This window comes from Siphateles boraxobius, unplaced genomic scaffold, assembly GCF_051911475.1.
Source record: "Siphateles boraxobius isolate OS27281-9 unplaced genomic scaffold, OSU_SipBor_1 41, whole genome shotgun sequence".
Classification (NCBI taxonomy): Eukaryota; Metazoa; Chordata; class Actinopteri; order Cypriniformes; family Leuciscidae; genus Siphateles; species Siphateles boraxobius.
Window position 1 is genome coordinate 37,353,348 of NW_027509042.1, and position 22,864 is coordinate 37,376,211.

The following is a 22,864-nucleotide window of genomic DNA, read 5'->3' on the forward strand; positions in this document are numbered from 1 at the left end:
CTTTGATGATCGCCTCTGGCCCGAGATCCTCCTCTCCACTCACTGCCGTCGCAAGCAACACTGACTCCTCCTCACTCCATTTTTTTAGGAGGTTGAGATGGTAGATTTGCCGTGAACCACCCCTGTCTGTTCGTACTACCTCATAATTGAGATCCCCTATCCGCTGTGTGACCTCAAAGGGTCCTTGCCACTTCGCTAACAATTTGGAGCTGGAGGTTGGTAGTAAAATGAGCACTTTATCTCCCGGTGTAAATTCTCGAAGCTTAGTTCCCCTGTTATACAGCCGGCTTTGTCTGTCCTGAGCCTGAAGCAAATTCTCCATAGAGAGCCGCCCCAGTGTATGGAGTTTTGCTCTCAGGTCCATGACATACTGAATTTCATTTTTGCTATCTGAGTGTCCGTCCTCCCAAGTCTCTTTTAGGACGTCTAACACCCCACGGGGCTGACGTCCAAAAAGAAGCTCAAAGGGGGAAAACCCCGTGGAGGCTTGCGGGACCTCTCGCACGGCGAATAAGAGGGGTTCTAGCCATCTGTCCCAATTTTTCGCGTCTTCCTGTACGAATTTACGAATCATTGTTTTCAATGTGCGATTAAATCGTTCGACCAGTCCGTCCGTTTGTGGGTGATAGACGCTGGTACGCACCGATTTAATGCCCAATAACTCATATAATTCGCTTAACGTGCGTGACATAAACGCGGTGCCTTTATCCGTGAGAATCTCTTTCGGGATTCCCACGCGGGAGATTAAACGAAACAGGGCGTCTGCCACACTTTTCGCTGATATAGTGCGTAGCGCCACTGCTTCAGGATATCGCGTTGCGTAGTCTACTATAACTAACGCAAAGCGATGTCCCCGTGCCGATCGTTCTAATGGCCCGATGAGGTCCATACCAATTCTCTCGAAGGGGACCTGCACGAGAGGTAGAGGGCGCAACGGCGCTTTTGGGGCGGCCGGTGGGTTTACCAACTGACATTCACGACACGACGCGCACCACCTGCGTACGTTCTCGTGAATGCCCGGCCAGAAGAATCGGGTCATTAAACGATTTAACGTAGCTGTCATCCCTAGATGCCCCGCCATCGGATTACAATGTGCCGTCTGGAAAAGCATTTCCCGACGGCCCCGTGGTACTAACAATTGGGTTGTATCTTCCTTTGTCTGAGTGTCTTGGGTCACCCGATACAACCTATCTTTAATAATGGCAAAATAAGGATAGGAGAGCGGGCGGTCAGGTTGGAGGATCTGCCCATCGACGGAACGGACCTGTTCAAACGCATGTTTGAGCGTCTCATCTTGGGACTGATCCAGGGGAAAGTCATCGCGGGTGGAGAGGTTTAGCCTCGCCAAGCCGCTCGGTTCCCCTGAACCAGTTCCGCTGGGTCCAGGAACAGCCTCTCCAACCTGAGCGCTCGCCCCCCTTCCCCGCCTTTTCTTTTTCCCAGAGACATCCGTTGTCAAACAACCCAATAATAGTTCAAAAGCTGGCCAATTCGTTCCCAAAATTAACGGATGCCGGAGGCGCGGGCTAACTGCCACCTCCACACAATGATTTTGTCCCCTGAAATTAATAGTGATGGCCTTTAAGGGGTATTCCACTATATCCCCGTGCACACACCTCACCTTAACCATGCGGCCCGTATCCAATGCCCCGGATTGTATCAGACGTTGATGGATGGAGGTCTGGTTACAACCTGAATCCACCAAGGCCTGATAGGTACCCCCCTTAATACTCACAGGTATCTGGTATAACCCGGCTTGATCGGGGGCGGCCTGTGGGACGTCCGGGATCCGGACCAATGTCCCAACCTCCATGACCGGGCAGCGGTCCACGAAATGGCCCGGATCCCCGCAACGCCAACAGGCCGGCCCAGGCCTCCCCGCCGCCCTAGTGGCAGGAAGCGGGTCAAGGAATTGGCGTGGGGAGAGCGCAGGAACCGTGTCGAGCCCTTCAGGATGTCCCGGCCCCCCTCCCCTGACGGATCCACGCGTCCCGGCTGGACCCTCTGCTCCAGCCTTCCAACGGGGAGGTGCCCTCGGCGGTCCGGTGAAACGGGTCCTGGGAACAGGAACGGGCTTAGGGGAATGGGGAGAGAGAGAGACAGGGGAAGAGAGAGAGAGAGAAATAGATGGCAAGGGTTCGCCGACCCCGGAGCACGCCGCCAGTTGATCCTCCGCCAGCTGGATGGCCAGATCCAGCGACGCCGGCCGGTGGCACTGGACCCACTGGGCAGTCCTCTTCGGTAAACGTGAGATGAACTGCTCCAGTACCACCTTGTCGATGATGGCCTCGGCGCCGCCTCCTCCGGCCAACAGCCATTTGCGGCACGAGTCCCGGAGCTGCTGCGCCAAGACAAAGGGTCGGCCTACTTCTGCCAGTTCGAGTGAACGGAAACGTTGACGGTGTTGTTCGGGGTTAAGGCCGACCCTCTGGAGAATGGCTCGTTTTAGATCGGCGTATACCAGGAGGTTCTGGACGGGCAGTTGTTGAGCAGCCTTCTGGGCTTCCCCCGACAGCAGTGGTATCAGCCGTACCGGCCAGCTGGTCGATGGCCACTCACATGCCTCAGCCGTTCTTTCAAATAAATCCAGGAAGGCTTCGGGATCGTCAGAGGCACCCATCTTCATGAGTGCCATGTGAGCGCCTGGAGTGGAGCTGGGGAAAGCCCCTTCCGTCCGAACCTCCCGGTCCAGCAAGCTCCGGAACAGCTCGCGGTCCGCCTGCTGGGCTTGCATCATGGCTTGGAACCGACCTTCCTGATCCGCCCGCAAGTCCAGCAGGGCTTGGTGGTTCTCCTGATGCAGACCCGCGAGCGATGTAATGATGTCCGCAAATGGCGTTCCCGATGTTCCTGACGGAGTTTGCATCTTGGCGGCGGCGTTCTCCTTCCTTACCGGGTTTCGGCACCAGTGTAGTATTTCCCTTCTATGTATGTGCGAGAAGGAAGGAGACCGGGGTCGGCTGGCTGAGGCTCGTGGTTATTTTATTCGCTGAACACAAATTACACTCGCGCCACATGCGCTCGTCAACATAAATCTCTTTCACAAATCAAAGTACTCGGCAACGTCAGTACAGTCCTCTTTCCTCCACGATCTCCACGATCCCCACGAGTCCTCAGCCCTCTCTCTTCGAATGCTGGTTTCCGTCTGACTTTATACGGTCTCCCCACGCCAATTACTGCAATGAGACACAGGTGTTAGTCATTTTGCACTTGACCCACTTACCGCCGCTCGTCTCGCCACTCTCTCTCTCGTCCCAGACCTCGCTGAACCACGCCTCCCCCGCCACAAAGTTAAAAACCTAAAGCTTCAAACAGAACACAAATGTGTATTCAATGGATAGCCCTAGCCCTAACATGAGGAAAGGAAACCAGGATTGACACATTAGAAATAAGAAACATTAAGCATTTTACAAATTATGTACCACTTCCAGATCAAAACTGACCCAAATGCAATGAAAGGGATATACAGAACTACTGACCCAAATGCAATGAAAGGGATATACAGAACTACTGACCCAAATGCAATGAAAGGGATATACAGAACTACTTGCATTTTTTAGATGCACATTGCTATGCTTTCATGTCATTTGATGTGCTTACAATGCTTCATATGTTTGCAATACTTGCTGCGCTTCTTGTTTGCTGTGCTTGCTGCACTCTTTGCTTGTTATGCTGCACTCTTATGCTGTGCTTACAATGCTTAATCTGCTTCCAATGTTTGATGTGCTGCAATGCTTGCTATACTGGCTCTGCTTGCGTTACCTTAGGTGCTTGGCCCCGTATCGCTGCTTGCAGCTATATTTATTCTTCTTCTTCTTCCATATGGGTGTCTATGGCAGCCCTATCAACGGAACATAGGAAAATGATGAAATTTGTCACACTTGTAGAGATGGTCATGAAAAGTAATTGAACCAATTTTGGAGTCTTTAGGACCAAATCTATAGCGCCCACATTGGAAAAAAAAAGTAAACATTGAAATGGTTATAACTTTTGAATCATTAATTCTTGAAAAATCAAACTTAGTGCATGATTCCTCTCATCATGCTGATCACATTCAATATCTTACATTAAGACTCTGCCTATTAGAGTAGTGGCCATTTTGAAAAGTACAGTATTCAGTTTTCTTGCTACTCCTCCTTCAAAATTTCTCCAATTTTTTCCAAACATGTGCTCAAATGATCTTTGGACTGAGCCGCACAGAAATGACTGAACAGAATTTCATGACATAGGGGTGAAAAAAAAGTTATTATCTTGCAAACTTAATGAGGTCAACCCAAAATTGGTTTAGAAGCTGTAGCTCAGCCAAACTTTGATCAATCGAAACGAAAAATGGTAAGCTTCATCGGGATCATGATCTGAAGGTCCATGCCAGATTCGAGAACAGCGCCACCTATAGGTCATGAGATCTGAAAAATGGCTATTTTGGCCGATAACTTTTGAACAGTTTGTCCGAAAATCATGGATTCCTTGTGTCATATTGAATTCATGGATACCAATTTTGCCAGGATTGGATGTACCACGTGTCCGCCATTTTGAATTTTGTTATAAATTGCAATATCTTTTAAACTATTTGACATATCCATACAAAATTTGGTAGGGATCCTCAACAGCATGTCCTGAAGGTACATGAGAAGATTGAACAGAGCGCCACCTAGTGTTCCAAAGATAAAAGGCTTTTTGCAAGAACGCGAAATTGGATTGCTTTATGTCATAATGTTCCTTGGTTTATGCCAATTCTGAAGATATCTCATGTGTCATTTTGCAAATAAAAAACTGTTTTTCGCTACTCCTACTTCAAATCTTGCTCAATTTTGCCCAAAATTGTCTTGAAGTGACTGAACGTATTTTTGAGATTCGCTACCATTCCCGAGATATTCCTCTCCAAAGTCTACATTGCCTGTATTTGTAGCCTTATGCTAGTTAACTTAGCATAATCATTGTTTAGCATGCCAACCAGATGTCATTCTTTCTACTGTGGCTCTTCAGCTATCAGACTAACCATAAGCTACATTACCATTAAGCTAGCTTAGCATGCTAATCTGGTTAACATGCTTTTGTGTGCTCATTCTTACACCTCTCCTCTGCAGCTTTATAATTCAGTATCCTCTGAGAGGCTGCTAAACCACGTGCAATGAATCCTGAACCTTTCCGGTTGTGGGTTTGAATCCTGGGGGCACATGCTCACACCGCAAGAGGTATTGTGGCCAGAAGTGGTGCAAAAGTTGTTTCAGTTCCAGACATGGTGTCTATCTGAGAAAGGAACTCAATAAATATAGTATTCAACAAATTTATATAAAAATTATTCATTTTCACTTGTACTTCTGAAACAGCTTTTAATTCAGAAATTTGGCACACTTGTAGTGATGGTAATGACCAGTAATTGGACCAATTTTTGGAGTCTCTAGAAACCAACTCTATAACGCTATCACCAGTTCAAAAATTAACTTTTCTAATGGTTATAACTTTTAAACCATTTGATCTAGAAAAATGAAACTTAATACACCTGATTCCTCTCTTCATGCTGATCACATTCAGCATCTTACATTAAGACTCTGCCCATTACAGTAGTGGCCATTTTGAAAAGTATACAGTATTCAGTTTTTTCACTACTTTTTTCATTACAAATTTTGCCCATTTCTTACGGAAATTAGCTCAGATGATCTTTGGACCTAGCCACACAGAAATGACTGAACAGATTTTTGACATTTGCTACCGTTCCCAAGAAATAACTTTCTGAGGTCGACTGTCACTCTGTTTTTTTTTTCATACGTGCTTAAATGCTTGCTGTGCTGTTGTGCTTACTTAGCTGCTGTGCTTACAGTACTTTCTGTACTTTTTGCTTGATGTATTTGTTGCGCTTACAATGCTTGTTGTGCTTAAATGCTTGCTGTGCTGCTGTACTTACTGTACTTGCTGTGCTGCTGTACTTGATGTGCTGCTGTGCTGCTTTGCTTACAGCACTTTCTGTGCTGATGTGCTCGATGTGCTGCTGTGCTTGATGTGCTGCTGTGCTTGCTGTACTTTTTGCTTGCTGTACTTGCTGTGCTTGCGATGCCTTCGGGGCTTGGCCTGTTTTGCTGCTTGCAGCTATATTCATAGATGTTTCCTTCAAAAGAATTGCTTTAAAAATAACTTATGACCTGATTTTTATCTCTTGTTCTTTTTCAGACAAAAACTTAAATTTTGCCTCGTTAAACAATAGTATGCTTTAAAACCCACATTAACAACAGAAATTTCTGTCACTTTATCACATCTAGTAGAAATTTGTATCTTCTCTGTTTACAGCCATTTGCAATTAATTTGTACATGCCTTAATACTCTCTATGGGAAATAGAGTAACAGTGTAGAGGAGGGTATAGATACCGAAGGGAGGGGCTTCACTCTCCCTTCTCTGATCACTTGAGGAACTCCAGGAAAGGAAAAAGAAAAAGTTAAAATTTAACTCTTATATTTTCAGTTGTCCTTTTTTCGTCTTCTTTTTTTCAGTTTAACTCAGATCAGTCTACCTCAAATATTGAACGCTCTCCCTGAAATAGGTATGAAGGTGAAAACGATTATCCGTTTTCTCTGCGCATACTCAAACCCGCAAAACGCAGACGGCTTGTACATGCGCATCACGTACTTCAGTCGATAGGTATGCGCATTTGAATATATATGTGCACAGGTGTGTAGTCCTTCACAAATCAACCCTCAACAAACTACTTGTCTGGCCTTAATTTAGCCTATAATACATACATTTGTTGCGTCTGCGTAGCCACGTGAACTGGAATTATCCTGACAACGTTTTATCTGTACAGTGGTAAAAGGAAGAAGGCCTTCACAGGGGAGAGACTAATTGAGACCCACTTCAGTCACCATCCAGGTAAGTCACCATCTGTATCATTTAGTCACCATTCACTCTCCATTGCCTGGTTCCCGCTTTAGTTTAAAGTCAGTGTAGACATCTACACTGCAGGACTGCACCTCAAAACTGACACAGCCAGAATTTTGTCGGAGGTAAGATTTGATCATAATGGTCATTAATCAGCTGTCGGCTAATATTTCAAACTAGCAATCAAAAACTTTGGCCTAGGACCAGAGGAATCTTTTAGGATTTACCCTGTCTACACCTCACGGTTCGACCGTAGCGGCAAGGCGGAATCAAACACAGGGATTGTAGGCAGAGCATATTAGCATAGGGTTTGAGGAGGTTTAAAAAAAAGAAGAAAAACATTTCTGAAACAGGCCCCCTTCACATGACCCCCAAAGTGAGAGAAGCATGGGCCAGTGGCTGTGGTTGGAGTTGTATTGTCTCTGATATCTCTCTTGCTCCGCTCTGATACCCCGAAATGCAAGGTAGTTTGTGAGAAATAATTTTTCCCAGGGTTGAGTTATATTTTTCCTATATTAGGGTTTAAAGTAAAATTGTACACTCAACACACAACTGCTGATGGTTGCTTGGGGGGTACCCGCTTAGGGTTTATGCAGGTTGAATGGAGTATGTAGGACAATTACATTCCCCTACTTCATTAACCTCCCTCCCTGGCCACTGTAGGTGAATTGGGGATATATGGTCCCCTTTGGATGGGTGTGTTATAGGCCTCGCTAGTTAACCCATGTTAAAGCCCAAGTTACAACAGGTCCAGGTGAAGTGCCTTTATTTAAGTCAGGGTTCGGTTCAGGTTCGTTCTTAAACTTTAACAGTACCGGTCAGGCTCAAGTTGGGTGTACTCTTCCTCAGTGTACTGGTTTTTTTAAGTATCGCATAGCTCCCCTGCTGCCTGCTGTGGTTGGAGTATATTGACAAGTTTTTTTTTTTTTTTGGCAATCTGTGGTTTGCCTCCCTGTCTGAGTAATGACAAGGGACATATCTCCCCTTTGGATGGCCCCAAGGGATGATGCTAGGTGAACCAACTAGGTGGGCAGTATAATTCCAACTATGATTGGGTCTTGAAATAGGGATAACATTCCTTTGGAATGGCCCTAGTTTTGACAATGATGATAATTAGAGGAAGTTTGCTTGTGGGGCGTCCCTCCTTGTTATCTGTCACTCATGATGGTCTTGTGCTAAATAAAGCGCTAGATATAACGGGCCGTTACTCTCCCTCCTTACTGGTACCCTCCTTGGGGTTAATGCAAAATGAACTAAGTATGGTAGGGCATTATATCTCCTCTATTTAGTTTGCTCCCCCTCCCCAAATACTGTAGGGGCATCCATTCCCTTAATCCACAAATGTTGCAAATACTTTTAGTTACAGGCCAACTGACGAGTAACCCTTTTTTTACTCACTAAAAGTGACTTTTTATATGCATTTGATGCGTGGTGAGTTATCATTTTGAACCATGTTTTGAGGTTTTCATAAGTAGTAGGCTATTCTTGCAACTATAAGAAATCAATCCCACTTGAAACATAAAAACAAGTGGAATTGAGAACCAGTGACTCATCCCTCCTGCTGTTCGATCTGGATGTTGAATGATGTAGTTTTTTGGTATTGTTGAATGGGTGGTGGCTGTGACACTGCAATGCAATCATATGGTTTATTTTTCACTTGTGGGTCGGAGAGAGGAGTAGGGCAAGAGGATAAATTGACATCGCTCAGCTTTCTGCTTCACTGAACTTCCATCTGTTATCACCACAGGGTATTAAGATTGCAAAACAGACATTTCTGGAATGTGGCACTAGAAGAGAGAACATCTGAATGGCCTGGTTGAAATGATTCAGTGCAAGCCGGCCATTATAACTCTTTCTGCCATAATAATTGCTAAGTGTGTCTGAGTAGCATCTTTGCATTGATTTATTTTCTTGCAAAAGTTTTAGTGTTCAATTATGACTGTTTTCGCAAAAGTGCATTAAAGCTTACAAGACATTTACAAAGATAAAAAGTAAGCTATTGGCAAGCATCTGGCAAGCTTTCAGACCATGATCAACAGACATCAGAACATTTTCTATCTGCAGGTGACCTTTCGCAACTACTCCATTAGCCATTACAGCCATTATATTGTGTTGAACTAGTACCTGGCTCGACACATATTATATTACATATGGCCTATTTTTCCTGTTTATCAAGAATGTTTATGGAACCTGAAGAAAGCAATTTGTTTGCATTACCATTACCTATCTCAGTGCCACTCAGATGGCTCGATTTGAATTGTGTCATCTTTGTTTATGGGAACCAAGGATCAATCACCTGTCCTGTATTGTTAATACCATGCGATTAATTAGTCTTGAGCAGGGAAACGACAGCAACACTGATTGGCTAATGAAACCCCCAAGCCCTTATACCCACAATCCTGAACTGAGATGTGAAGTGTGGAAGAAGAAGGAACACGTTAATTAAAGCTTTTAAAAGCCTGCTGGGAAAATATCTACTATAATACAGTATTTGTAATGTATTTTACTTACAAAATATTTTATTTCATCATACCAAAGGTTGTGTAGCATCTGCCTGCAGGAGTTACCGTATCTGGGCCTTGTTAACATTGACATTAATTTACACAGTTTAGTGATAAGTTGCAGATTATTTGTAGCAGATACATTTTGAAAAATTACATCAAAATGATTAAAAAAAAAGTTTAAAAAAATGTATACCAAAGTTTAAGATAAATAGCTCAAAAGTGTTACAACCATCCCTATTACTAACAGAACTTTGCTCTTTTCTTCTTTATGTCTATTTTATTAATTCTTTGGAGCCTGCAGAAACTGCATCTCATTCCCTGCAATTTGTAATGACTGGAGCTGAAAAGGTGTGACATGAAGAACAAAGTGTAGCATTACTGTATTAGAATAAAACAGTCAAAAGTAATAAAATAAATGACAATTCAACCAAGAAAACTTGAACTCTGAACCTCAGCTGAGCTGAGGAAAACCCACAAGTTACATTTAACACTTGACAAGAGAGACATGAGGGGTATTTGTATAAAACGACTAAACAAGGAACCTGGGGGATAACAATCAGGGAGGAAACATAAACACTGATATGACAAAAACAATACAGCTAAACTTCAAAATAATATAAACAGAACAAGTAAAACAGTTACTGCTGCATGTTGAAATATTGTGGATATATTAACAAATGTTCACTTGCCTAAAGAAGCGTCCAAATGCCATTTTTAATATGTGTGTGTATGTGTGTGTGTGTGTGTGTGTGTGTGTGTGTGTGTGTGTGTTTGTGTGTGTGTGTGTGTGTGTGTGTGTGTGTGTGTGTGTGTGTGTGTGTGTGTGTGTGTGTGTGTGTGTGTGTGTGTGTGTGTGTGTGTGTGTGTGTGTGTGTGTGTGTGTGTGTGTGTGTGTGTGTGTGTGTGTGTGTGTGTGTGTGTGTTGGGAGGAAGGATAAGAGAAAAAAGACATTTCACACAGTAGACAGAACGTGAATTTGAAATAAAATGAATGAAAATGTGCTTGTTTGCACAAAACTTGTTTGATGACCAATGCCATGTGGGGAACACACAACTTTACTTGATACTCTCCCAATAAAAGAAAACAGTGCAGATTAAACCATAACTAAGCTTCCATTATTGCAAATTGTGATAGGAGTGTAGCAAACACCAAAAAGGTGTTTGTAGAGCAGGTGAATCTTACAAATTTCAGATAAACAACAAAAATCACTCCTGATTGTACTAGGCCCTAGGATTACATTCTTAAAACCCAGATCTATAATCCATTTGATTCACTCAGCAGCGTTATCAGACATTTATAATGAGTTAGGTGTTTTTCAAAACTCATCTAAATTGAACAGCACTGGCTAATGATAATGAAATGCTCTAGTGGAGCAGGAGAGAAATGTAGGTGCAATTATTTATGCGTTTTTCACTTCCTGCTTTTAAGCATATATTAAGATAAGTGAAAATTAAATGCCAATGTTTGAAGGAGGAATTAATCTAAGTACTTGAGAAAGATAAAGTTTCTATTCCACAACGAGGGTGCAACATCCAAGGGACGACACTTCTAAACGCTTTGTTTATGATCATTGAATAAATAGGCATATGCATACACACAAACACACACACACACGTCAATGGATCAAACCCCAAATACAAACTAATTCAAATGCAAAACAGCCAGCGCTGTGAGTTTATCTTCTTATTTTCCATGTTTCATTCTTTCTTTTGAAAGGGTAACCCCACCGAGAATAGGTTCTGCTCAGTTATTTATAGCAGACTATGATGAAAAGGCTTAGGGCAAAAAATATTTTCTTCTATCTGTAAGTTCCACTAATACTGCTCTGATTGCACTAACCGCTATCTGACGAAAGACGTGATTGTGATCTGCCTTCCTGTGTGGCCCTATAAAGACCAGAGGCTTTGGTGTTTTATCACCCCCCTGTCTCATATCATTTCCCTGAAGCTCCATTCCCATTGCCAGAGACAGATACACGGAGGAAACAGGAAGATGAGCGAGGAAAAGCGAGGACTGAAGCTAATGATCTTCCACAGAGTTTAAATGGCATCATTAGCAATGCACTGTGATGAAACTTTCTGACACCCTGCTGCCCAACTCCTCTGTGAAGAACAAATCGATTTTAACCTGACAGACTGATGCTTTTTGTACTGAGCTGAGAGTTAGAGCCATAAAAACTCAAGAAATAGATTAGAGTCGAGGTATATTGTGTGCTGACTGAATTCAACCAAGCTGCAATGGTGAAGTCAGCTGTTCAGTTCCGTTATCATGCAGCTGCCGCAGAGAGATAACTACAACTTTGCAAAAGAGTTTGAAGTATTGTTGCATTCCTTAAAAAAATTAAGTTACATTCTGCCTTCTGTCAGATTGATGAACTGAAGAATGTGTTGGCTCACAAGGTTATGTATATTTCAATTTAAATTATTACATTTACTGCATTCATTTTTCCAACACTGTTGACTGTTCAGTGATAATTGACTTCGAATGCCACTTTTTGCCTAGTCATTGCTTTTCTCTGCAACAATAATAACCTTGAATTATCTCCATTTTGTATATTACTAATATGTGATTATTTTCTTAATTTGATTAATTAATTGATAGACCAACTAGTTATTAATTTAGAGTTTGATTTATACAAAACTGATTATCTGTCCATAACAGATATACAGAACCTATTGTATTTATTTTTTACCTATAGATTGCAATAATAATGAAAAAATTGCATGAAAAATAATTTGTTATCATTTATATTTATTATTATTGATATTAATAGCAGTAGAAGTAATTATTGCATTTACATTTAAGTTGTTTGGCTATGTAAATTGCAAATTTATTTGTATTTTTGTCTTACTTTTGAGCTTAAAATACTATGAATTTGACAACTGAGAATGAATAAAAGGGTAATTTATGCAAACAATGTGTTATAGAAAAATAAGCAAGTTTTACATGTTAAACAATGTGTCTTGTTGAATGATGTAATGGCATTGTTGGTGCTATTCTTTAGAGATCCTCCATCAAATCATGACCTTTATCGGTACACCCTATAAAATATAAAATAATCTATAAAAGTAATAAGATTAACATATACACATACTTATGAGTATAGTTTAAAAAATATTCGTCAATCTCTAAGCAAAATATCACAAACTATAATGTGACTGAGGAAAATACATTTATAATGCTGTCTCAAATAAGGAGCCATAAATGAATAAAATGTCCATTATGAGTCATGCATTCCTAACGAGATCTGTTGTCTCTCTCTGTTCTAATGATTATCAGTCTGATGTGTTTTTAAATGACAAGCTGAGGCATAAGAATGAGACAGAATCCTATTAGCAGAGTGTTTTAATGGACTTCTTGTTTATGAGGTGTCTGATGTAAATGAAGAGATGATGTTAAATGAGGTTGCTCCTGGCGGATCTTTAGAGGGATCAGACAGGAGAGAGACTCATTATAAGACATTCTGTCTGATTTACTGCTGTCTGGCCATCGGCTAACACCAACTCTCCCATGCATGGATGATTATTTACATCTGTGTCGTGTCTGCTCATGTGAATTTATTCGCAAGCTTGCTCATATGCATGAGTGATGCTTGATTTAGTTCTCTTTTTAGATGTGATGTGAGCCCATTACAGACAGGAGGATGTGATTATAATCACACAGTGTGTTTTAGATACTGTATATTCATAGGTACCTGTATGGCCATAGCCTAACTTTGGCATGCATGAAATCAAAACAGTGAATCCTGGGGGGAAAAAAATGCTTAATTCTTAATCCAAGCATCTGATATTATACACATTGGATGCTATGCAAGTCACCACTTCTGCCTTCTCTTCATTGATTGGTTACTTAAATAGGTAAAATAGTTAATTTATTCGGATGGGATTGTTTTCTCCAACCTATCTCACTTAATTGAAGGCAATAAATGATTAAATAAATAAAATATTGTGTCCCTCTTTATATTAAGTGGCTTTAAGTACTATGTACTTACATTGAAATTAATAATTTGATACAATGGACCTTATTGTGTACATACATGTTTTTACATTGTACTTATATTTTGAAAATACCAGCTTGTAATTACAGCTGTAATTAATTTATGTAATTACATTTGTAATTACATAGTTGACCCTTCCCTTACACCTTAACCTACCCTTAAACCGACCCATACCACCACACCTGACCCTAACCTTACCCGTATCACACCTCAATAGCAGCACAAGTGTTTTACAATACAACCTGAACACAATAAGTACATTGTACTTATTTTTCGATGTAAGTACATAGCACTTAAAGCCACTTAATATAAAGTGGGACCAAATATTGTCAGTATATGTAAAGATTATCAGCAAAATATACTGTATCCTATTGATAACAAAAACAAATTAATTGTTGGCTTTCTCCACTTTGATTTTGTGACATTTTCTTTCACATATTTACTTAAAACTCTCTTATTCACAAAATGGCAAGAACTAAGAGGTGTTAGAGATTGTGGGAGCTTACTTGATCAAACTAAGATGGTGTAATGGATCCACTGAAGGCAAGTTGTAGAGAGAACCCGAGTGCAGTTTATTTACAAACATAACAAGATCAAACATAAAACAAAAGCATGGCGTGGCATGAACATTGACGTGACTCTTACCAACCGTGGTTACAGTGAAACAAAACTTGACAAGGACACATGGCAAACATGAGGGCTTAAATACACAGACTAATGACAAGGGACACCTGTGAACAAGGAACAGACGATTAACCAATGACAAGACACATGGCAGGATCACATGACAAACAGGGGATCACGTGACAGACATGAAGCATGACATGAACAAAACCATAACGTGACAGACACCCCCCCCCCCCCCCCCCCCCCCCTCTAAGGGCGGCTCCCTATGCTTGGCAAAACCAAACCAAAACATAATTCCAGCAGGGTGGTGGAGTGGAGGAGGTCTTGGGGGTGGGATATGGTGGGCCCGTGCAGGGGGACAGGACATCGGGCGTACCCCACACACATCATATGGCTGTGGCCATAATGGCCAGTGTTGCAGTCACTGAGGGCTCAGCGGTCGTGGTGACGGCCATCTTGGGAAGAGACTCTGGCGGGGAGGCAGCCAACTTGACCGAAGACACAGGCACCGCAGACATAGCGTGAGAAGTCTCTGGCTTGGAAGGCATGACTTGAACAGTCTCTGGCTGGGAAGGCATGACTTGAACAGTCTCTGGCTGGGAAGGCATGATTCGAAAAGGCTCAGGATGGGCAGGCCTGACGCGAGGAGGCTCAGGATGGGCAGGTCTGACGCGAAGAGACTCAGCAGGCATGACGCAAAGAGACTCAGCAGGCATGACGCAAAGAGACTCAGCAGGCATGACGCGAAGAGACTCAGACTTGGCAGGCATGACGTGAAGTGGCTCTGGGTGAGAGGATACTGTGAGGTTGTGGGGTTCCTCGTCCGCAAAACCCATATTAATTGAGGAGCCACTCAACAATAAAGCATGGTCAATATATTGCACAAGGGACCAGTTGATCTTTCCCCCAGGTAACCTTGAGCAAATGGGTACGTTTAATCCATGACAAAAAATGTCTTTTAACGCCACGTCATTAAAGTCCAACTGGCAGCACAGCCCACAAAATTCCTCCACATATTTTTCCCCTGGTTTAAATTTAGGAGGGCCACCGTTGGGTTCATTGTAGGTCAAGTTTTCTGTAATGTATCCACTGAAGGCAAGTTGTAGAGAGAACCCAAGTGCAGTTTATTTACAAACATACTGTAACAAGATCAAACATAAAACAAAAGCACGGCGTGGCATGACCTCAAAAACATGAACATTGACATATGACGCTTACGAACCATGGTTACAGTGAAACAAAACTTGACAAGGACACATCTTCTTCCTCTTTCAGGTTTTAATGGCGGTTGGCAACTCATCTCAAAGGTGCATTACCGCCACCTACTAGACTGGAGTGTGGGCATTAAAATGGCATCAAATGAGAAAGAGGAACTCCTATTAAATTCTTTCGCTTAGCCCAGTGTTTTTCAAAAACAAAATTAATAACTTGTGTATTTTCCCAGAAGTTTTCCCAAATAAATGCTCAAGTGTAATGCGTTGTTCATCCATTTGTGCCTTTAATTCTGTCCTATCTTCTTCATATTTTTTGCAGTCTAACAATATATGCTTCACTGTCTCTTGTACATTACAATAAGTGCATAATCCAGTGGGGAGTTTTCCTATTCTGTACAATGCTGCATTTAAACCATTGTGACCCATTCTAAGATGTGAAACTAACATCCCCTCTATTGGGCTTCTGCCCTTCCTCATGCTTGTGACTACTTGATTTTGAGACAAGAACACATGGCAAACATGAGGGCTTAAATACACAGACTAATGACAAGGGACACCTGTGAACAATGAACAGATGATTAACCAATGACAAGACACATGGCAGGATCACATGACAAACAGGGGATCACATGACAGACATGAAGCATGACATGAACAAAACCAAAATGTGACAGATGGGAAAGGAGAAGAGAGGAGGCTATATTATTTATAGTCATTCTTGGCCCAACCTGTTAAGCCTATTCAAAGTGTCTGTATTTAAATGTTTCATTGCAAGGTGAGCTTAGGAGAATTTTTAGAAAGATTTTAAGACTTTGAGATGCTTTAAAGTAATTAATGAATAATGATATCCCTGAATGGGGGTAGATTAGTTATTTTGTTTCATTAAGGACTATTGAAAAAATACAAACACAAAGTGTGCCTGCTGTGTGCTAATAATGAAAATAGACCAGGAAACGAATAGTAAGAAAAGAGGAAATCACAGCTCTGAGGGCTGTTGAATACACATTTCATTTCCACGTCTCAGATATTATACATTACATAACATATGCATTTAGAATTGCATCATTTCAGTTGGTAGGTTTGAAGGTTGAATATGGATGAGTGAATCAGGATGGACAAATCAACAAAAATGCACATTTGCTATTACATAAATATCATAGTCCCTCAGGATTAGGGTGTCAATCACTATTTCATTCATTAAATTGTGCCTTTAACTGTCTATTTATATAACAAATATTTGCTTAACATATGCAGTATTAAAAAAAACAGTATTTCGAACCATAACCCTTTGAACATTTGAGTGTGCAGTGCATTGGTAAACATATGTTTTCCTCTCGGAGCGGAAATTTAAATTGATTACAAATATGTTGTGGTTGACAAATGACAAATGGAAACCAGGTTTTGGAACATTCTGCCTGAATGGCACACATTATTGATTAGAAACACAAGAAGAGACAGAGATTGTTTATTCTAGAAATTAAGAGGCACAGATGTGCAGAGAGATCAAGACATCAGATGCAGGTGAAGGGAGATCACGCACTGATTGCTTTCACACTTTCTGATTAGAAGCTGCACTTGCAAGCCAGTAAGTGTTGCTGCCATTGCATCAGATGAACTGTTTAAAAATCTGAACAAAGGTAGATGCACTCTAATAATTGACAGTCCTTCTTATATCTCCTATAGTGAATGAGATTCATTGTTTGGGATAATAATAATTTGAGCAGTTATATTTAACCAAAGGTGATGTTGTATTTTAGATTTTAAGTAAAGTCTCAGGAATTTGTTCTCATAAAATGTTCAGGGCTGGTGATTTCTGTGACATTCATAATACATGCAAAGTAGTCCTCCAACAAACAAAAACAATCAAATAATTGTTCAGTCTCCTGATTTTTTTTTATTATACTGCACATCTTTTATAGTCACTTTGTTTAATGTTACATGGTGAAGTTTAATGTTTTAATGGTGTAATATTCAAAGAATAGATCAACCAAATATATGTGTTACGTACTGGCAGGAATGAAGCAGAGAGTGAATCCAATCGCAAGAACTTTATTTAACAAACTAGTAATCTCAAGGGAACTCAGAACAGGAACACGAAGACGAAGACAGGAATAGCAAACATAACAACATCAAGAACTCACAAGGACTGAACTAAAACACAGGGTTTAAATACAAGGGAACACAAGCTAAACAAGATAACGAGGGGGCGTGGTTAAACTGAAACACCTGGGAAGACTAATCAACATAACAGGGAACAGCTGAACATGGGACAAGACACATGGCAGGATCACATGACAAACAGGGAATCACATGACAGACAAGAACAAGGAACAAGACACAAAACCCACACCGTGACATAGCCCCTCCCCTATGGGCGGCTCCCGACGCCCATAAAAAACAAAAAACAATAGTTCAGGAGGGTGGTGAAGCGGAGGCGGTCTTGGGGGAGGGACGGAGGGCCAGGTCCGTGCAGGGTAATAGGACCAGGGCATTGCAATGGCCGACCTGGGTCGAGAAGCGTGGGCAACCAGGGCGGAGCAGGAACTGCAGACGACCAGGGCGGGGCAGGCAGCGCAGGCGACCAGGGCGGAGCAGGCAGCGCAGGCGACCAGGGCGGTGAAGACCCTTCGGGCGGCCAGGGCGGTGAAGACCCCTCGGGCGGCCAGGGCGGTGAAGACCCCTCGGGCGGCCAGGGCGGTGAAGACCCCTCGGGCGGCCACGGCGGTGAAGACCCCTCGGGCGGCCACGGCGGTGACTCAGGCGCAGGAACAGCAGACACCGGCTCAGGAACAGCAGACACACACCCTGGCTCGGGCTCAGGAACAGACAACACACACACTGGCTCGGGCTCAGAAACAGACAACACACACACTGGCTCGGGCTCAGGAACAGACAACACACACACTGGCTCGGGTTCAGGAACAGACAACACACACACTGGCTCAGGTTCAGGAACAGACAACACACACACTGGCTCGGGAACAAACAACACACACACTGGCTCGGGAACAGACAACACACACACTGGCTCGGGCTCAGGAACAGACAACACACACACTGGCTCGGGCTCAGAAACAGACAACACACACACTGGCTCGGGTTCAGAAACAGACAACACACACACTGGCTCGGGAACAGACAACACACACACTGGCTCGGGTTCAGGAACAGACAACACACACAATGGCTCGGGAACAGGAACAGACTCTGGCTCGGAGGCGGCCATCTTGTCCGTAGACACTGGTTCAGAAGCGGCCATCTTGTCCGTAGACACTGGCTCGGAGGTATTGAGGTGAACGGTCTCTGGATCGGCAGACGTGACTTGAACAGTCTCTGGATCGGCAGACGTGACTTGAACAGTCTCTGGATCGGCAGACGTGACTTGAACAGTCTCTGGATCGGCAGACGTGACTTGAACAGTCTCTGGATCGGCAGACGTGACTTGAACAGTCTCTGGATCGGCAGACGTGACTTGAACAGTCTCTGGATCGGCAGACGTGACTTGAACAGTCTCTGGATCGGCAGACGTGACTTGAACAGTCTCTGGATCGGCAGACGTGACTTGAACAGTCTCTGGACTGGACGGGACCAGCGGCGAGGACTCTGGGCTGACAGGAAGTACAGGAAGGACTTCCAGGCATTGCGGGACGCGGGAAGTCCTCTTCCTCCTCCGTCTCCGAGAGCGAGAGGGCGCTGGGCTGGACGGGACCAGCGGTGAGGGTTCTGGGCTGGACGGGACCAGCGGCGAAGAGGACTGAGCGCTGGGCGGGACCAGCGGCGAAGAAGACTGAGCGCTGGGCGGGACCAGCGGCGAAGAAGACTGAGCGCTGGGCGGGACCAGCGGCGAAGAAGACTGAGCGCTGGGCAGGACCAGCGGCGAAGAGGGTCTTGAGCTGGGCAGGACCAGCGGCGCAGAGGACTGAGCGCTGGGCAGGACCAGCGGCGAAGAGGGTCTTGAGCTGGGCAGGACCAGCGGCGAAGAGGACTCTGGGCTGACAGGAAGTACAGGAAGGACTTCCAGGCATTGCGGGACGCGGGAAGTCCTCTTCCTCCTCCGTCTCCGAGAGCGAGAGGGCGCTGGGCTGGACGGGACCAGCGGTGAGGGTTCTGGGCTGGACGGGACCAGCGGCGAAGAGGACTGAGCGCTGGGCGGGACCAGCGGCGAAGAAGACTGAGCGCTGGGCGGGACCAGCGGCGAAGAAGACTGAGCGCTGGGCGGGACCAGCGGCGAAGAAGACTGAGCGCTGGGCAGGACCAGCGGCGAAGAGGGTCTTGAGCTGGGCAGGACCAGCGGCGCAGAGGACTGAGCGCTGGGCAGGACCAGCGGCGAAGAGGGTCTTGAGCTGGGCAGGACCAGCGGCGAAGAGGACTGAGCGCTGGGCAGGACCAGCGGCGAAGAGGGCCTCGGCTCTGGCTGGACGTGGCTGACGTGAAGCTCTGGCTGGACGGTCTCTGGCTGGACGGTCTCTGGCTGGACGGTCTCTGGCTGGACGGTCTCTGGCTGGACGGTCTCTGGCTGGACGGTCTCTGGCTGGACGGTCTCTGGCTGGACGGTCTCTGGCTGGACGGTCTCTGGCTGGACGGTCTCTGGCTGGACGGTCTCTGGCTGGACGGTCTCTGGCTGGACGGTCTCTGGCTGGACGGTCTCTGGCTGGACGGTCTCTGGCTGGACGGTCTCTGGCTGGACGGTCTCTGGCTGGACGGTCTCTGGCTGGACGGTCTCTGGCTGGACGGTCTCTGGCTGGACGGTCTCTGGCTGGACGGTCTCTGGCTGGACGGTCTCTGGCTGGACGGTCTCTGGCTGGACGGTCTCTGGCTGGACGGTCTCTGGCTGGACGGTCTCTGGCTGGACGGTCTCTGGCTGGACGGTCTCTGGCTGGACGGTCTCTGGCTGGACGGTCTCTGGCTGGACGGTCTCTGGCTGGACGGTCTCTGGCTGGACGGTCTCTGGCTGGACGGTCTCTGGCTGGACGGTCTCTGGCTGGACGGTCTCTGGCTGGACGGTCTCTGGCTGGACGGTCTCTGGCTGGACGGTCTCTGGCTGGACGGTCTCTGGCTGGACGGTCTCTGGCTGGACGGTCTCTGGCTGGACGGTCTCTGGCTGGACGGTCTCTGGCTGGACGGTCTCTGGCTGGACGGTCTCTGGCTGGACGGTCTCTGGCTGGACGGTCTCTGGCTGGACGGTCTCTGGCTGGACGGTCTCTGGCTGGACGGTCTCTGGCTGGACGGTCTCTGGCTGGACGGTCTCTGGCTGGACGGTCTCTGGCTGGACGGTCTCTGGCTGGACGGTCTCTGGCTGGACGGTCTCTGGCTGGACGGTCTCTGGCTGGACGGTCTCTGGCTGGACGGTCTCTGGCTGGACGGTCTCTGGCTGGACGGTCTCTGGCTGGACGGTCTCTGGCTGGACGGTCTCTGGCTGGACGGTCTCTGGCTGGACGGTCTCTGGCTGGACGGTCTCTGGCTGGACGGTCTCTGGCTGGACGGTCTCTGGCTGGACGGTCTCTGGCTGGACGGTCTCTGGCTGGACGGTCTCTGGCTGGACGGTCTCTGGCTGGACGGTCTCTGGCTGGACGGTCTCTGGCTGGACGGTCTCTGGCTGGACGGTCTCTGGCTGGACGGTCTCTGGCTGGACGGTCTCTGGCTGGACGGTCTCTGGCTGGACGGTCTCTGGCTGGACGGTCTCTGGCTGGACGGTCTCTGGCTGGACGGTCTCTGGCTGGACGGTCTCTGGCTGGACGGTCTCTGGCTGGACGGTCTCTGGCTGGACGGTCTCTGGCTGGACGGTCTCTGGCTGGACGGTCTCTGGCTGGACGGTCTCTGGCTGGACGGTCTCTGGCTGGACGGTCTCTGGCTGGACGGTCTCTGGCTGGACGGTCTCTGGCTGGACGGTCTCTGGCTGGACGGTCTCTGGCTGGACGGTCTCTGGCTGGACGGTCTCTGGCTGGACGGTCTCTGGCTGGACGGTCTCTGGCTGGACGGTCTCTGGCTGGACGGTCTCTGGCTGGACGGTCTCTGGCTGGACGGTCTCTGGCTGGACGGTCTCTGGCTGGACGGTCTCTGGCTGGACGGTCTCTGGCTGGACGGTCTCTGGCTGGACGGTCTCTGGCTGGACGGTCTCTGGCTGGACGGTCTCTGGCTGGACGGTCTCTGGCTGGACGGTCTCTGGCTGGACGGTCTCTGGCTGGACGGTCTCTGGCTGGACGGTCTCTGGCTGGACGGTCTCTGGCTGGACGGTCTCTGTGCTGGACGGGACCAGCGGTGAAGGCTCTGGAAGCTCTGCTGAGACGTGGCGAGGCTCTGGAAGCTCTGCTGAGACGTGGCGAGGCTCTGGAAGCTCTGCTGAGACGTGGCGAGGCTCTGGAAGCTCTGCTGAGACGTGGCGAGTCTCTGGAAGCTCTGCTGAGACGTGGCGAGGCTCTGGAAGCTCTGCTGAGACGAGGCGAGGCTCTACAGGGCTGACGTGAAGCGAAGACTCGGTAGGCGGGACGGTCTGGACGAATCGAGTCCCAAGCAGGATAGCCTTCTTGGCTACCCGTGCTGACTTCAGCGCGGGATCGACCACGCTGGACACCAAACCCGGACGGCTATAGATCGATCTGGTGGGTGGCTTGATAATGGGAGTGATGTAAAGACCAGACTGAAGGGATACTGCAGGTTGACGGAGTTTCTTCTCCTTCATGTCCACAGCAAACAAAGAAATGCTCAAGGAAAGGGCCAGGTCGATATACCGTTCTAGCGTCCAATCGGTATAGTCATCTGGCATCATAAGAGCGATGTCCTCGTCTAGTCCACTCCGGAACAGCTCTATCAGCAGGGAGTCGTCTAGGGATGCTAAATGGCAGCAAACCCAGAAATCCTTCACATACCTTACTATGGGCTGGCCATCTTGTGACATAGACGACAGGTATCTCCTTAGGGCCTGGTTGCTTTGGGCTGCTGGACTCATTTTGGTGAGTTCTTCTGTTACGTACTGGCAGGAATGAAGCAGAGAGTGAATCCAATCGCAAGAACTTTATTTAACAAACTAGTAATCTCAAGGGAACTCAGAACAGGAACACGAAGACGAAGACAGGAATAGCAAACATAACAACATCAAGAACTCACAAGGACTGAACTAAAACACAGGGTTTAAATACAAGGGAACACAAGCTAAACAAGATAACGAGGGGGCGTGGTTAAACTGAAACACCTGGGAAGACTAATCAACATAACGGGGAACAGCTGAACATGGGACAAGACACATGGCAGGATCACATGACAAACAGGGAATCACATGACAGACAAGAACAAGGAACAAGACACAAAACCCACACCGTGACAATATGATTGTAAACTTATCTCCCTTACATAATTTTGAACCCCATATTATTTACATTTTGTGAAATTTTATTTACATAACAGGAAATACTAGGCAGAATATCAAAGCTGCTCTTGATGGTGTCTTATACTTACTGTAGATTACAACAGTAATTTGGACTATTTTTATGATATTTTTATAGTGCTTCCTTTTTGGAGGCCAACAGTATAAATTACAGTCCACATTTCTTATTGTCACAATTCTCAGTCACCAGACCGGTCACCTCACACTACATTTCCCATAATCCCTCCAGGCTCACACCAGCACACACTCATCTAATCATCACACCGGTT